The following is a 19112-nucleotide window of genomic DNA, read 5'->3' on the forward strand; positions in this document are numbered from 1 at the left end:
GAACTAGCAAATTGTTGCAACTTCTACACTGAGACTTGATATAGCAGCAGGTTAGCCCTGCTACCTCACAGTGCCAGGGACACTGGTTTGTTTCCAACCTTACAGGTCATGTGGAGTATGAACATTCTCCCTGTATCTACATGGATTTCTTCTTCTGGCTTCTTACAATCCAAATAAATGCAAATTAGTTAGACTGGCTATGCTAAAACTGTAGTGTTTTGGGATATGCAGTCTTAGGTGGATTAGCTGTGGGAAATGGGAGGATGCTGGAGAAGCTGGGTCTGGATGGGATGCTCTCTGGAGAATTGGTGTGGACTAAATGGGCTGAATGACCTCCATTCACACTGCAGGGATTGGACAATTCTATAAAACTGGAACTGAAGTAAGGTTCTCAGCTAATATTTCACACGAAAACTTGCAAATTTCATTAATAAATCTCTGAAAGGCGGTGCACATCATGAATGAAGACTTTATTAATTTACTTCTTTTGATGTGCTGCTGACAACAAAATAAAATCAATGATATATATTATCATATGTCCTAGACATGGGTCAAATTTCATGTTAACTATTCCCTTGGAAATAACTAAAAAAAGCTGTCCATATTGTCCAGTCTTACAGGTAAGTCTTATTGCACGTACAACTACTTATATAAACCATCTAATACACTGGCAGGAACTATTTCCTTGACATCCCATTTATAACTCTATGGGTTTTCCACCTACTGGGAAAGTGCCCTTTTGTGGTAACTGTTCAGCTGTGATGTTACTTTCAGGAAATGTCACAAAATCAACCTAAGTTCTTTTCAACCATTTTTCAGACTGGTGTTCAGACCACAATGTGTGAAACAAACCTCTGCAAAAATCCAATCATTAATATTCATTTTTCCAATAGAAGTTTATTTTTTGATGAAACTTGCTTGCTTTATCCTGGTGAATATCCACTGCACCTATTAAGTTTGCCATGAATGTAATATGTCTTTCTCTGTTTGATATCTTTTCAAAAATGCAAGTGTATTTTCTTTTCTATTCTGTAGAGTCATGAGGCCATCAGCAGATTACCTATTCTTTTAAATAACAAGCTATAACAGAAATGCCATTTGATGAATGTTTGCATCATATGAGATTTATTGTCTGAATTAGTCCTGCTTTTTTAACGAGTTGCTCAATTTTTTGGATAACACTTCAACTCAGCTTAGTCTCAGTTGCTTTAGTCACCTTTTACAAGGCCTGTGCTCATAAAGGTGTCAGCAAAGAATTACACTCTTCAGTATTTCTCCGCGAATGTTTAATGCATTCACATAAAAACACTGGGCCTGCAATTTTAATAGATGTGTTAAAGTAATATTAAATGGCACAATTTCCAAGCTTCAGGACATAGACATATAATGAGTAAGAACTCTATAAACAACAAATGCTGCAGTGATTCTTCGTGTCCAGTGCCAGACCGAGACTGAATGAAGACAGATTCATATTTGGTGAAGTGAGTAATGACCACTTGCTATTGCATTAAGCTGCAAAGACAAGACCCATAAGTAGTGCATGTTTTCTGCTACCGTGGTAAATCTTAGCACGGGGAATGAAGGCTTGGTTCATGGTGAACTGGTCCCATTCCAACACACCGACATCCCTATAAAATATTATGCAGGAAACTTCTGACAATAATCTCTTCTGGAAAGTGCACACGTGAATCATGGGGAGTGACCAGAATTAATTCATTATGATAAATGCTTAATGTTGATTTGCATCTCTGTTCTGTCTACTATCCTGGTCACCCAGTTATTCGCAGGATACTATTAAGTGGGAGTGCATTCAAAAGAAATTTACCAGAACATTGCCAGGTATGGAAGGTTATAAAGAAAGGCTAGATAGGCTGGCCCTGTTCTCATTGGAGCATAAGAGATTGAGGGGGTGACCTTATAGAAGTTTACAAAATCATGAGGGACATAGATTGGGTTAATGCTAGTTGTCTTTTCCCTAGGATAGGGGATTTCAAAACTTGGGGGCACATCTCTTGAGGAGAGAGATTTTTAAAAAGACATTGGGGCAATTTTTTTTACACAGAGGGTGGTTTGAGTGTGAAGTGAGGAAGCAATGGATGTGGGTATGATTACAACATTTAAAGACATTTAGATAAGTACATGAATAAGAAATGCTTGAAGGGATATGGGCCATGAGCAGAGAAGTGGGAATAATCTAGTTTGGGATTATGTTTGGGATGTACTGGTTGGACCAGAAGGTCTGTTTCTGTGCTAAATTATGCTGACTTTATGAGAAGGACACTTTGGAGAATTTTGTTGATGCCGATTTGAGTTGCAACCAAACAACACTGAGCACTTTCATGAGAAAGAGGAAAATATGGGTGATTCATTTCTGATCAGTTTTAACATCCTACAAATAGATGAACATGAAACATAGACATATCTCTTACGAAGAGGAAGAAACGACAATAGAAATATCTTGCAAAATGATTATAGATTATTTACAGGAAATCAGTTTTCCAACCTTTGCCCTCGAGAATTATGTTTCTCTCTCTCTCTCTCTCTCTCTCTCGAGAGAGAGAGAGAGAGAGAGAGAGAGAGAGAGAGAAAGAGTCTGAAAAATGGAAGGGGAAAGCAGTTCTGATCATTTTCAAGATTTCTGTTACCTGCAACTGGCAGAAAGCTCAGAGTTCCCAGCTTCTCTCCTCAATTACTTGATGTTGTCACATCAAAAAAAATGCTTTGTTTTAGTTGGTACCACAGTCAAAGCAAAGAGGTGTAGGTGCTCTACAGCAGCTTAACAATGATCCAAAGAGTGGGCAGAAGTCCTTTTGATTGGATCTTTAAGTGTTCAGACCCTTGCCAACAGCTGCCAGAAGACCCTGAATTTAGTAGCAGTTACCTTAAACTTTCTGTGAGTATTTCCTGGTATCAGACCATGCCCGGATGAGATTTACCAGAATATTACTAGGAATGGAGGTTTGAGTTATGGCGAGAGACTGGATAGGCTGGGACTTCTTTCACTGGGGTGAAGGAGGAAGGAGTGATCTTATAGAGATTTATAAAATCATGAGGGACATGGGTAAGGTGAATGGCAGGTGTCTTTTCAAGACTAGGAGGCATATTTTTAAGGTGAGAAGAGAAAGAAGTTTAAAAAGATATGAGGTGGGAGAGAGTGTTTTGTGTGTGGAGGAAGTGCTAGATGTGGGTATAGTAGGAATGTTTAAAAAACAGAAGATAATTACATTGATAAGAAATGTTTGGAGGGATATGGCCACGTGCAGGCAGGTGGGACTGGTTTAGTTTGAAATTGTGGTGGACATGGACTGGTTGGACCGAAGGGTTTATGTGCTGTATAACTCTATGAATCTATGACTCTGTAATTCTGTCTTTTGATGCTCCCTCATTAGAGTGAGGGTGTCTATTTAAAATATATTTCTTTACAGTAGCACTGAAGCACCATTTAGTTACAGTCAAAATGGCTTTGTTTTATTTATTTCCTTTCTCCTCACAGATACAATTATCTTATTAAGTGACTTTTTCAATGTAATTTCTCCATGGACCTAGAAGTATTGTAAAGATTTGACATGCCAATCCATCTGGAACACTTTTACAAGAGTTATCTCAAAAGATTGATTGAAATGGTCTCTTAGCTGCAATTTTAGCCCTCTCTTTTTCCCCTTCTTATTTTCCCATCCTTGATCCCCAAAATGTACAAACATGAAAAGAAGGAGTTTAGGAAGATTTTTAAATATATATATATTTATATAAAACTCTAGAAATGGAACCCTAATCACTGGGCCTTGAAAGCCTTAAGCTAAAATCAAAAAGGAGTGAGAGCAGTGAAACATACTGAACAGCAAGATAAAGGAATTAGTGACACGGAGTATAGGATTCAGGTTATAGGTCAAATGAGTAGATGTTCATGGCAGGATGCAAGTTTCTGACTAGAAATATTTAGAATTTAGAGTTATAGAGTCATAGAGTTGTACAGCACAGAAACAAATTTTTCAGTCCAACTCATCCCTGCTGACCAGATGTCCTAAAATAATCTACTCCCATTTGCCAGCACTTGGCCCATATCTCTCTAAACACGTCCCATTCATATACCCATCCAGATGCCTTTTAAATGCTGTAATTGTACCAGCCTCCACCACTTCTTCAGGCAGTTCACTCCACACATACACCACCCTCTGCATGAAAAAAGTTGCCCCTTTTGGCCCCTTTTAAATCTTTCCTCTCTCATCTTAAATTCACCCATCCCAGGAAAAGACCTTGTCTATTTTCCCTATCAATGCCCTTCATAATTTTATAAACTTCTATATGGTCACCCGTCTGCCACCAGTGCTCCAGGGAAAATAACCCTTCTATTTTAAAAATAATATTGGTTCTAACGCAAATAAAAATAGAACATGCTGATACTGCTTATCAGGTGGAGACAGTGGTATTGTGGTCTTATCATTAGTCTTGTAATCCAGAACACCAGATTAATGTTCTGGGGCTTAGATTTGAATCACTCCTTAGCAGATGGTGAAGTTTGATTTCAATACAAATCTGGAGTTAAAAGCCAAGCCTAATAGTGACATTGTAACCATTGGTCAATTGCCATAATTCACAAGTATCCTTTACAGAAGGAAACCTCCATCCTTACCTGGGCTGACTCCATACCTGCAATGTGGTCGATACCTAATTGCCCTCTTGACAATTAGGGATGGGAAATAAATATTGTCCTAGCAGCGACACCCACATCCCATGAATAATACAGACAGCATAAATGAAGAGAAAATCAGTTTTTTTTTCTAATTTATTCCTGCACAGGATGTGATGTAATGGTCAGACCAGCATTTTCTGCCCATCCCTAACTGCCCTTGAGAGGGTGATGGTGAGCCAGTGCCTTGGATGGCAGCAGTCTAACCGTAAGTGCATCCTCCATGCTTTTAGGGAAGGCATTCCAGGATTTTGATCCAGCAACAATAAAGAAACTGGTGTTTGGCTTGGAGGGGAGCTTGCATGTGATGGTGTTCCCATGCATCTGTTGGCCTTGTTCATCTGGAGGGGAGAGGTTGTGGATTTGCAAGGCACATTTGCAAGGATCTTGGTGAGTAGATGGTACAAGTTACTGCCACTCTGTGCTGAAGTCAACGTTTGAGGTAGTGATTGTTGTGCCATCAAGCAAACTGCTTTGTTCTGAAAGGTGTTGCTGGAGCTGCACTTATCCAGGCAAGTAGTCAGATTTTGATAAATCAGAATATGAGTTACTCACCCCAGAATTCCCAGTCTCTGACCTAGCCTTGTATCCACAATATTTTTGTGACTGGACTAATTCAGTTTCTAGTCAATAGTTAAACTCAGGATGCTAATAGTGAGGAATCTTATGGCAGTGATGCCATTGACTATCAAGCAAAGCTGCTTAGATTCTTGCTTGTTGGAAATGGCCATCAGTTGGCACTTGTGTGGCACAAATGTTGCGTGCCAGTTATCAGCACTGACATGAATGTTGTCCAGGTATTTGCTGTACATGGATACTGACAGTTTAAAACCTAAGGCGTTGTGTAACCAGCAGTGAGCCTCAGTTTCTTCCTTAAAAGCTTGGTGCTAATGTTTCACTTATGACTTTTCCTCAAATAGTTCTTATTTCCATCATTTCTGTTACTTGGTATTGAAGTAAGGGGTGACATATTGAAATAATAGAAATTGACTTTGTAATTTGTAAAGCACATTGTAGAGATGTACAATGGAGGCAGTGGAGTTTCCCATCAGTAGAAGTATGCTTACATGTGACATAGTGCTCCAACCAATAAAAGATCAGTTATATCGCAATCCAGGAAGGCCATAAATACAGTCCTCAATCTGTCCTGCCTTGATTGGCTCCACCCAGTGAGGTGTTTATGAAGGAGAAAATGGGAGGTGATTTCATATGTTTGTCTGTGTGTGTAGCTGTGAAGATCACTGTCTCATGCTGTACTTAAATATTAGCTATTTTGCTGAAAAAAATGAGTAGTCCTTTCTCTTCGTGGTTGAGAGCTTGAGTCATCTACTCCTTGAGAGATCGGCATGCAAATTATAATGATTCTAGAAATTACAATGATTATTTAACCAGTTCCTCAATTATATGATAACAAATTGCAAGATTCAAAGTCAACAGCCACAAATGTGAGAATGTCATAACTTCATAATTGCAAGACCACAGTTAAACAAAGTAATAATATTCAAGCAGGAGGTTAACAGCTTAGAATAACAGCTAATGCACCTTAAAAAGCCATGTCAGTACAAAGTGTTTTTTTCTTCCCCAAATGGCTAATTTCATTGCTAAGGTTAAAGACTAATGGACTAAAATCTGCACTAGTAGTTGAACTTAATATTGCATTCATAAGAAACTATGAGTCTTTCAGTTGAAAGTGCTTCAGTGATCATTGTCAATGCACTTGGCAGCATTTATTTAGGTGCAATTTAGCATTCTTTTATAAAAAAAATGATGGAAATGGATGTATCTGAAATACTCTTTTGAGAACAGACACAATTTAACACATTATAATTTATGTGGCGGTTATGAAATGAAATCTTATAGGGCACAGGAAGGCTAAACCTTTCATTTTATGGGCCCACTGAGTGATTTAACACAGAACCTTGCACTCTCATGCAAAAATAATTATAGCACAAAATGCTGGATGAAGATAACTTTTTATCACATATTATGATATTGATTCTACAATTTGAATTGCTACCATCTAAAACTTGCTGCAGGCAAGTACAAAGAGAAGGAAGCATTTTGCACTTTTCTTTTCTGTACTTTGAACTCTGCATGAATCCTAATGAATTTATATCTTTTTTCAGGGATAAATCAAGAAAATGTTCGAATTTTGCTTGTTTGTATTGCTATGGCAAAGCAGAAAAAAACTGCACAAAAGTCTGATTTGGAAAACTAAATATATTAATGCAAACTTTTAAAATGTTTTCTAATACTTTCATGTACAGCATATGCATTTGAACCACAGCAGGCTTTGAACAGCCATAGTGACAGTGAGCTTTGCCAATCAGGTTCAGGAGAAAGTGAGGACTGCAGATGCAGGAGATCAGGTTGAGGACCAACCAAGACCCTTTGTGCAGCCAATGTCTGCTAATGAGGCTTTAGCACAAAGTAGATATTCTAGACAGAAAGAAAAAGCTCAGGAATATCCCCTTTATAGACCAAGTACCAGACAAATCATCTTACATTTGGCAAATCTGGAGACTTGTATTCACTACAAATACAATGCATCAGTATTACCTTTTGAAGATTGCACAAAAGAGTGTGCCAGAGTCCAATTAGTCAGGAATGTAGGTCCATTTTAAATATGTTATTAGAATTCACATGATGACTTCAGATGCTAGGTTATGCACAAGATATGGCAACTTTTGATGTTGCACCTGGGGATCAAAAATCCTGCCCTGGTTAATTAACTCCACTAATTTTTTGACCAGTCCGTTTTGTTACAGGACTAGAGAAGGTAAAGCAGGTAATTGAGAAGATTAACTTTACATAAATTCAGAAAAGTGAGTCACAAGCATACACTGTCACATAAATTAATATTGTAACAAAATTGCATAATCATCCATCTTTGGCTGAAGTAATGCAGTGGACTGTATAGGAATGGCCTTCCTCAAACTGTATGTTTCACACAGATTAGAAATAATTAAAGCAAATAGCATGGATCCATTAAAGAGGAAGAAAAATGAGTAAGGGAAGAATAGAAGGGCACATTGATGGGGTTAATTTAAGAAGATTGCAGGAAACTCAAGCAGAGTGGAAACATGAATATTATGGACCTATTGGGCTAGATTCCTGTAGTGTAAATACTTTGTAACTCTGGGATTTTAATCTGCCTATTTGCCTTCATGTGCTTCCAGATCAACACTATTATATTTTATATTTTAAACTAATTTATGACATCTATTTTAAGCCCCCTCGATTGTATTAAATACAGACTTACAACATTTCATAAAGGTGACTTCCTTTACAAGACAATTTAAAAATGATCAAAGAAATGTTGGCTTTTACCAGTGCGATCACATCAAAAGCATGAATGGTCAGGAGGAGGATGTCAAAGCTGAAAAGCTTATAGAATATGAGAAGTTGCTTAAGAAATGCAAAATGAGTCAGACAAACATGTATGAGAGTAGAACAATCTCATTTAATGTAGATAACTTGAATACTATACATGGAGAGGAAAATAAAATGAAAATCACACAAAGCATGGATTATGTTCAGTTTGCTTCGGATGAAGTTGACATATTCAACATGTCCATGCTCAATGTATCCAGAAGTGAAAGCAACAATATGTCTCTGGACAAACAATGAGTATGCCAGAGGAAATTAATTGATAACAACATGAGCTAGGAGCAAAGTAGGCAATTTAGCTCCTTGGGCCTGCTTCAACATTTAGTATGATCATGATTGATTGCATCTTGGCCTCAACTTTGCTTTTCTGCCCATTCCTCATAACACTCAACCTATTAATAATTGAAAATCTGTCTATTTTCTCCTTCCCTTAGACAAACTTCTCATCTCTGGTATCCCTCCAATGAACCTCCCTGAACTGTCTCCAATACAATCACATTCCTCTTCAAGGTAGGGGGCCACAATTCTAGTCAATACACTGGGGCAATGTCTTGTAAATACTCTATTCCTTTATCAATAAATGCGAAAAGGCAAATCTGACAACACTTGAATGGTGTCTAGTTCTGCTTGCCAAGAAAATTGCATAAGGGTTGGAAGACATTGACTCCATCTATACGTCCCACTGCCTTGGGAAATTGACAACATAATCAAAGATCTCTGCTCTCCTGTTATGATCTCTTCCACCCTCTTCTGTCAGGCAAATGATACAAATATTTGAAGACACGTACCAACAAATTCAAGAACAGTTTATTCCCCACTGTTATCAGACTCATGAACTAAAGCTCATCTTTCTCTGCACCTTCACTGTGACTCTTACACTAGACTCGGTATTTAGTTCTATTACAGCTGAAAATGTGTTGCTGGTTAAAGCACAGTAGGTTAGGCAGCATCCAAGGAATAGGAAATTCGACGTTTCGGGCATAAGCCCTTCATCAGGAATGAGGAGAGTGTGCCAAGCAGGCTAAGATAAAAGGTAGGGAGGAGGAACTTGGGGGAGGGGCGATGGAGATGTGATAGGTGGAAGGAGGTCAAGGTGAGGGTGATAGGCCGGAGTGGGGTGGGGGCGGAGAGGTCAGGAAGAAGATTGCAGGTTAGGAGGGCGGTGCTGAGTTGAGGGAACCGACTGAGATGCGGTGGTCATCTCCTCTGCAATCTCACTGCACCCCCCAGGTCATCTCCTCTGCAATTTTTTACCCATTTAGTTCTATTACCCTGATATATTTATGAAAGGTATGATTTGTTTTTGATAGCACGCAAAACAATACTTGTCACTGTCTGTCAATACATGTGGCAATAATAAGTCAAATTAAAGGAGGAGCTAAGATGCTGAATACACATGTTAAGTAATAAACATCAATGAGATTTTTAACATAGGAACTATGTCTATGGGATAAATAAAGGACTTGAAAAACTTAGTGCAGAATATTACTTTGAAAACAAAGAGAGGGAAGGGCTTAAATTAATAAATGGTGAAGTCAGCAAATATATAAGGATATATTAGGTATTGACCAATAGAACAGACATACAAATTGATGCATGAAAGACACAAACTTAATATAGAATGGGCAGATGAGGATGGGTCAGAGTTGTTGCATGAGCATGATGCATTCAATAGCAGTCCTTGAGGAAAGGTATGTGTGGTGGCAGTTAGAGTGAATAGCAGGGTGTGAGAGAGCAGAGAGAAATGCAGAATGCAAAGGATCGTGAATATTTTTCCTTCAATGTAAAGCATTCCACTTCACCTTAGACACAGCACTGAGCTAGGCAGCTATTTGGGTCAAGTCTGACTGTGTCTGCAATTCTGACTTCTGATGGCGGCTCAAATCTCTCACAAATCCATCAACAGATTTTTGTCCATGAAAATTTCCTTTTCTATGCACAATCGCAGCAAAATGTCACAGTCTGAAGGGCAGTTCCTGGCTTCCAGTGTCAAAAATTAGTATTAAACAGGTGTGAGCACTGAACAATTAGATTACTTACAGTGTGGAAACAGGTCCTTCAGCCCAACAAGTCCATATCAACCTACCCAGACCCATTCCCCTACACCTAATACTATGGTGTGTATTTAATATGGCCAATTCAACTAATCTGCACATTTTTGGACTGTTCGAGGAAACCAGAGCACCTGGAGTAAACCCACACAGATACTGGGAGAACGAGCAAACTCCACACAGTCAGTCACCTGAGGCAGGGATTGAACCTGGGTCTCTGGTGCTGTGAGGCAGCAGTGCTAACCACTGTGCCACCTTGCTGCTCCATGCAGACAGAGCACAACTCATCAAGAAGTACACCAAAGGCCCCAGTAACATAATCACTGCGGTGAAGAGCAGATGATGGTGGGGGAAATGTTACACAAAGCCATGGTAGATTGGTGCCATGAAACTGACTCAGCAAAGCACTAACTCAAAATAAAACACACACAGCAAAACACTTGAGTTCAAGATGAGAGATTTCCATCCTTTTTTAAAAGTTTGTATCAACTTTCCAAATTTTCAAATTCTTAACATTTTTGCTTCAATTGTTTTAAATTAACATGTTAAAATTAATAATGTTACAAGTAAGGCCTGATTCTCAATTCATTAGCCATTATTCATCCATTCCTCCCGCATTAAATTTTGGCATGATATTAATGATGTTTATCATTGTAGTGATTCTTATAAGCATGTTGCTACTGTGGTCTCATTGTTTTTCTGTCAAGAAAGAGCTCCGCATTTCTGACAAAAGATTCTAATTAAGACTCCTTCAGAAATGTGAAGCACACCTTACATCTAACAGGTCCCTTGAAGTGCAAGATAGTTGAGGGGTGTTGAATCATGTATCTTTTGAGTATTAACTGCTGTATGAATCACGTGAAGATCACCATAAATAATGTCATACAGCACAAAAACAGACTCTTCCATCCAATTCATCTGCACCAAACAGACACCGTAATCTGACTAACTCCCATTTGCCAGCATTTGGCCCATACCCCTCCAAACCCTTCTTATTCATATACCCTATCCAGATAGTTTTTAAATGCTATAACTGTATTCACCTCTATCACTTCTGACACATGATTCCATATACACACCACCCTCTACGTGAAAAAGTTATTCCATAAATCTTTTGTAAATCTTTCCCCACTCATCTTAAAGCTATGCCCTCTAGACACCACCACCCTACAAAAAGACTTTGGCCACTCATCCTAGCTATGCCTCTCATGATTTCATATACCTCCATAAAGCCACCCCTCAATCTCTGACACTCCAGGGTTAAAAGCCCCAGCCTATTCAGTCTGTCCCTATAACTCAAACCCTCCAGTCTTGGCAACATCCTCGTAATTCTTTTCTGGACCCTTTCAAGTTTAATAACATCTTTCCTGTAGAGGGGCCACCAGAATTGTGTACAGTATTCTAAAAGTGGCCTCACCAATGTCCTATACAGCCGCAACATGACATCCCAATTACTATACTCAATGTTCTGACCAATGAAGCTAAGTGTGCTAAACGCCTTCTTCACCACCCTGTCTACCTGTGACTCCATTTTCAAGGCGCTATGCACCCGCACTCCAGGATCTTTTTTCTTCAGCAATACTCCCTAGGGCCCTACCATTCACTATATAAGTCCTGCCCTGATTTGCCTTACCAAAATGCAAAACCTCCCATGCATCTAAATTAAGCTTCATCTGCCCATTGGTCCATCTGATCGAGATCTCATTGTACTCTGAGATAATCTTCTTCACTGTTCATTACACCACCTATTTTGGTATATCATCCGCAAACTTACTGACCACACCTCCTATATTCATATCCAAATCAATTATGTAAATAATGAAAAGTAGTGGACTCAGCACCGATCCTTGGTCACAGACCTCCAGTCCGAAAGACAACCCTCTACCACCACCTTCTGTCTCCTACCTTCAAGCCAATTTTATAACTAATTGGCTACTTCCCTTGAAACCTATGTGATTGAAACTTACTAACCAGTTTACCATATGGAACCTTGACAAATGCTTTGCTGAAGTCTATATAGAAAATGCCCACTGCTCTGCTTTCATCAATCTTCATTGCCACCTCTTCAAAGCACTCAAGTTAGTGAGACATGATTTCCCATGCACAAAGCCAAATTGACTATCCCCAATAGTCCTTGCCTTTGCAAATGCATGTAAATCCTATCCCTTAGAATCCCCTCCAACAACTTACTCATCACTGCCATAAGGCTCCCTGGTCTATAATTCCTTGGCTTTTCCTTACCACCTTAAACAAATAATAAAAAGAAGAAATACATTTTAATGGCATTTCTAATCACGAATGAATTGGCTGCCCAAGTATTCTCAAAGTTATGATGCAAACAAATTGTCCTCCAATTTATTTTTCCTATGTATATTCCTTCAATTCACTGTCTTCAATTATACAGTTCAATCCTAGTTTATAGTACAGCAACAACCTGTGAACTTGGTCATCCTGACATCATTGAGGCTGTATCCAAATAAATGAAATGAGTTTTACATCTCTCAGTGTCAGTAATAGAGCAAGTGGGGTTGATGCAGCTTGCAGTTATAATTAAAGAATTCAAGAAGTCAAATGACACATGGTTATGAATATTCTCTTGGGGGTGGACATAGGTGGCTATGTACTAGAAATTGCCAAATATTAACCATGTAGCAAAGATTTTAATTTTAACCTGAAATGGACAGTGTTAACATTTTATTATCTGTAGATTTCTAACATTTTGTGGTTTTAATGAAAGACCACATGGCATAAAAATTTTTACTCTGTTTCTCTCTCTACTCAGATATTAGTTTATCTGCTTTATTCTTTCCGGTAGTTTTATTTCTTATTTCAGATTTCCATCATCTGAAATATTCTGCTTTTCCTTTGACAAGGTTTGCTTTGTGAAGAATCTGTTTCTATAATTTATTCTCTGGTATTGCATTTGTTTTTTTACAAATATATTGTCAGGTCTGTTTTCCTATATCATCGCATTGTATACAAGTGAAAAATTCATAACTTTTTAAATTGCTTCCCAAAGTAAATCATGTTGTCAAATGTCAATTACACTGGTGTCTGCTAGTTGTTTTTCTCATTACAATAGTGTTCAATTGTATATTACATTGCTTGAAAGTGAGTTGCCTTTGTCAGGACATGGCTGAAACATTGAATTTTTCTCAGATCTGCGTGTACCTTCTGAACCTTGATGAAGTTAAATTCAAAGTCACTCACTCACTCACTCAGCACACACACACACACACACAAAATTACACCAATGATAAAATGCGATTGAGAAAAACACTGAAATTGTTTTTTTTTATCAAATGATGCATGGTTTTAGCAGCAAATTATGCTGTTGCACAAAATCCTATGGAGGTGAAATTGTAGCATAATTTCTCGGTCTGATGCCACGATAATTGATGCATTGCAGATCTATTTCACAGTTGGACAATTTGGATTCAGTATTGCAAGAACTTAGTTGATGATTACTCTGCTGAAAGGCCATTTAATGTTGGACACAGTTGTTTGAGGTCAATTATAGTCAAACAATAGAAGCTGATCTGAAAACTGAGAACATCATTTTCTCACTAAAAAAGAAGTTGCAGGCACTAATCCATGAAATATATCCAAATTATTTTTTTCTTCGGTATCAGATGTCTTTTTGAAAAAGACAATGTTAATGTGTGCTTTCATATGACTGGTACCAGCGATAAATAGCAATTGCTTTTGGATTTAGATTGAGATTAGGATTAACTGGATCACTTCAATTCTTAAACCCTGGATTTTCATTTAATAATGCACAGTTTGGCTGCTGTTCTGGACACAAGACCACTCTATTTCTGTGATCCTAATTTTTTTACCTCTGTTTTTCATAAGCCACTTCCCACGCCAACCCATTCGCCACTCTTCCATCATAGTGCCTCCTTTCACTTCTCATCTCAGCTACTTTGTTTGCCAATTCACCTATTACCTTCTACAGTGCTCTGTGACTTTTCCTCACCTACTATGCTCTGGTGCTCTTAAATAAGCCTAAAAGTTTCCCACTGTGTTTCTCTCTTGGCATCCTCCAAAGGAATCACAGAGGTACCCAGCAATGCCTCATTATAAGCACCAACCCTAATTCCTCAGTCTGTACACCTGTACCAAACAGTATACCTGCACTGACCAGTACATCTGCACTGACCAGTACATCTGCACCAACCAGTACAGTACACCTCCACCAACCAGTATACCTGCACCAACCAATACTCCTGCACCAACCAATACTCCTGCACCAAACAGTACACTTGTGTCAATGTGTATACCGCACCAACCGAAAGATCTGCACCAACCAGTACACCTGCAGCAACAGTATGCCTGCACCAACCAAAAAATCTGCGCTGACCCAGTAAGCCTGCCCCAACCTGTACACCGGCACCAACCAATATACCTTGCACCAACTAGTACATCTGCATCAACCAGTATACCTGCAGAGAGCTAATTCTGCCAATCTCCTCCTACTCCACCTCACTCATCCCATTTTTGTCTTGGTGGGATTTGCCAGCAGATCAGCTGTCACTATCAATGCACTCATCTTTTTTTCTAAAATTTCCTTCTTTTGAGAATAAAAGCTTTGGTGTCCATGTACTTATTTGGGATGTCTGTATGGACATCATGGACTTCACAGAATCATGGCTACAGGGTGAACATAGAACATAGAACATTACAGCGCAGTAATGGCCTTGATGTTGCACTAACATATCATATCAATCTGAAGCCCATCTAACCTACACTATTCCATGTACGTTCATATGCTTGTCCAATGACAACTTAGATGTACTTAAAGTTGGCGTATCTACTCCCATTGCAGGCAAAGCATTCCATACCCTCACTACTCTCTGAGTAAAGAAACTACCTCTTACATCTGTCCTATATCTATCCCCCCTCAATTTAAAGCAATGCCCCCTCATGCTTGCCGTCACCATTCTTGGAAAAAGGCTTTCCCTGTCCACCCTAACTCTCTGATTATCTTATATGTCTCTATTCAGTCACCTCTTAATCTTCTTCTCTCTGACAAAAACAGCCTCAAGTCCCTCAGCCTTTCCTCGTAAGACCTTCCCTCCATACCAGGCAACATCCTAGTAAATCTCGTCTGCACCCTTTCCAAAGCTTCCACATCCTTCTTATAATGCGTTGACCAGAACGGTACACAATACTCCAAGTGCGGCTGCACCAGGGTTTTGTACATCTGCAGCATAATCTCATGGTTCCGGAACTTGATCCCTCTATTAATAAAAGCTAAAACACTGTATGCCTTCTTAATAACCCTGTCAACCTGGGTAGCAACTTTCAAGGATCTGTGTACCTGGATACCGAGATCTCTCTGCTCATCTACACTACCAAGAATCTTACCATTAGCCCAGTACTTTGCATTCTGGTTACTCTGCCCAAAGTGAATCACCTCACATTTGTCCGCATTAAACTCCATTTGACACCTCTCAGCCCAGCTTTGCAGCTTATCTATGTCTCTCTGTAACCTACAACATCCTTCGTCACTATCCACAACTCCACCAGCCTTAGTGTTGTCTGCAAATTTACTAACCCACCCTTATCCGGTCGTTTATAAAAATGACGAACAGCAGTGGACCCAACACCAACCTTTGCGGTACACCATTGTTAACTGGACTCCAGGATGATCATTTCCCATCAACCACTCCCTCTGTCTTCTTTCAGCAAGCCAATTACTGATCCAAACTGCTATATCTCCCATAATCCCATTCCTCCACATTTTGTACAATAGCCTACTGTGGGGAACCTTATCAAACGCCTTGCTGAAATCCATTTACACCACATCAACTGGTTTACTCTCATCTACCTGGTGGGCACCTTCTCAAAGAACTCAATAAGGTTTGTGAGGTATGACCTACCCTTCACAAAACCGTGCTGACTATCCTTAATCAAATTATTCTTTTCTAGATGATTATAAATCTTATCTCTTATAACCCTTTCCAACACTTTACCATCAACTGAAGTAAGGCTCACTGGTCTATAATTACCAGAGTTGTCTCTACTCCCCTTCTTGAACAGGGGAACCACATTTGCTATCCTCCAGTCTTCTGGCACTAGTCCTGTAGACAATGTTGATTTAAAAATCAATGCCAAAGGCTTGGCAATATCCTCCCTGACTTCCCAGAGGGTCATAGGATAAATCCCATCTGGCCCAGGGGATTTATCCCATCAAGCCCAGGTGATGACAGTTTCCTCCTCATGAAACCCATCCATTTGACTACATCCTCTACTATCTGCCCTCATAATTACTGTTGAGGTTATGATACAGCACTGGACGCCCTGTAACTCTGTCATGTTCTCATCTTTGAGCATCTCACTTTGCAATTGAAATTCCATCCTTCATGTTTCAAACCCCACCAGGGTCACAGATAATCCTGAGGCATACAGCGCTCCTCAGACAGCCTTCAACTAATATGTCCACCAAGTGGCAGAATGTGTCAGATGGTGGCTTTCGTGTTTTTTACACATATGGCTGGAGAAGCTGTTATGGTTCGATATCGAGGTTCACAATCCCTTCAGCAGTTTCAGTTGATGCAGGAATGGAGTGATTAAGGCATTCAATTAGCACATTCAATATAAGGTTAATGGTCTGACTTAAATGGTCACAGACACAATTTCCACTGCTCTTCATGTTATGCTTGTGAACCAGGTGTTTACATCTTCCCTGGTCTTTCGTCAGGCAGACGAACATTGTTCAGATTTTCCACAGAAGCATTATAGACCAGACCAAACTCCTTCAAAGTATTCAGAAGATAGTCTCGGCCCTCAACTTTTACTTCTTTGTTAGGTAAATGCAAGATGTTGTATTCCAGATGCAATTGATTGGTAAATATAACCAATTTAAAGCAAAACATTAATCATTCATCCATATCGTTAAAATACAACAAAAGAAAGAAGAAATTGAAATAACTTAACCCTGTTGGAAAAATTAACAGAATAATAGATACCATAACCATTAATAATTAACTGTTCCAATACAATAACATCCCATAAACACATCCTTGGCAAAAGACAAATTCAGAATACTGATTGTCTCACATACAATTCCAGTAGCAGGAAGAGAGCCCCCATCTTTTGGCTATGACTCAAAGAAGGAAAAAAATAGCTTCCGCTTCTTCAAGACCCAACAGCAACTGCTGAAAGCCAAAACTAAAAATCCTGGTTCTTTGGGAACTTGACCCCACTCATTCAGGCTGCTTCTATTGTTCAAACTTTTCTTAAAAAAAACACAAGGCCTCACCATCTGTATACGCTAAAGGATCTGGTAGACTGCTTGTCACCCCTGCCTTAAAATCTCTGTTCAAAAGAAAAGGTCAGGACAAAATACACCTCTTAAAACCATAGCATCATCACAGAAGGTTGAAACGTAGAGTTTCATGACTCAGGACTGTTATCAGGTATATATTCCAGTTCTGATGAAGAGCTTATGCTTGAAACGTCAACTGTCCTGCTCCTCGGATGCTGCCTGACCGACTGTGCATTTCCAGTACCATACTTTTTGACTCTGACTGTCCAGCATCTGCACTCCTCACTTTCTCCTGGTATATTTCAGTCAGACAGGAGACTTGGATTGTGAGGTGGTGCTCCTATCAATTGTTGAGGTGAGGGGTGTTTTGCAGTGAAGCCAGTGAGATTCCACATGAATTTGTGATGTTCCTTTTCAAGCACTGTATCTCTCGGAACATTAGTTAGCTGTCAATCAATGGGGGTATTTGACGTGGATAACAGAAGGTTCAACATGTCCTAGTCCTGAAGCTGTGTTGGTTACAATGTCCCCAAAGTTATCCTGATGGCTTCTTAGAGATAGATATTCACTGGACGTTACTGGCAGCTTCTAAGCTAGGTTCAGCAGCAGTGTTCTGCTGATGGGTGGACCAAGTGGAGTGAAGTGCTAGGTTTGCTCTATTGCCCTATCTTATGTGGTACTATCCAGTTCCTGTATGAGATTCACTCCTATTGGACTTTGGCTCCAGTGTTCTGGCAGAATTGACTCCTGGACAATAGAAGCTGACCTCGTGTTAAAGGCTGTATCACCAGAAGGCAGATTCTGGATCAGGAAGTAGAGATACTTAAGCAGAGATTCAGCATTTTTATATGTGTCTAGTTTAAGATATATTGATTATGATTAAATTCTGATTTTAAAATGGAAGGCAGGAGGTTTAGAGGGGATTTGCTGAAAAGCTTTTATCCCAGATGATGGTGGGGGAGTGTAATGCATTGCCTAGGATGGTGGTGGACCTGACCACCCTTGGAAAGCGTTTGATGTGTCATAACATTCAAAGCTATGGGATGTGTGCAAAAAAATGGGACCAGTGTGACTTGGGGGCGGCATGGTGGCTCAGTGGTTTGCACTGCTGCTGCACAGTGCCAGGTGCCTGGGTTCAATTCCCACCTCGGGCGACTGTCTGTGTGGAGTTTGTACATTCTCCCCGTGTCTGCGTGAGTTTCCTCTCACAATCCAAAAATGCGCTGGTCAGGTGACTTGGCCATGCTAAATTGCTCATAGTGTTAGTGCATTAGTCAGGGGTAAATGGAGGGAATGGGTCGGTGTGCACTTGTTGGGCTGAAGGACCTGTTTCCATACTGTAGGGAGTCTAATCTAATCTAATCTCTAGGGTGGTGCAGACCTGAAGGGCCAAAGGGCCTTTTCTGAACTATATGGTTCTCTGACTCTAAGTTAAATTTATTAACTTGGCCATATTGAATTGACATATTCCTGCTTTTAGCTTTACAATAAGGATAAGGAGATTTTCAAGCAATATTCAGAATTTATAGATGAAAGAAAACTGGTGCAAAACAGGACTGAAACAAAGGAATAGATCTTATCGCTTCAATCAGGTGGATAAACATTTTCAACTACAAAATATGGCAATCCAACATCATTGTGATTATAGGGAAGGCGAGCGACTGTCTGTCGAACATTTTGTAAATAAAACAGACTACTGAGCTTGTTAATG

This window comes from Hemiscyllium ocellatum, chromosome 21 (genome assembly GCF_020745735.1).
Source record: "Hemiscyllium ocellatum isolate sHemOce1 chromosome 21, sHemOce1.pat.X.cur, whole genome shotgun sequence".
NCBI lineage: Eukaryota > Metazoa > Chordata > Chondrichthyes > Orectolobiformes > Hemiscylliidae > Hemiscyllium > Hemiscyllium ocellatum.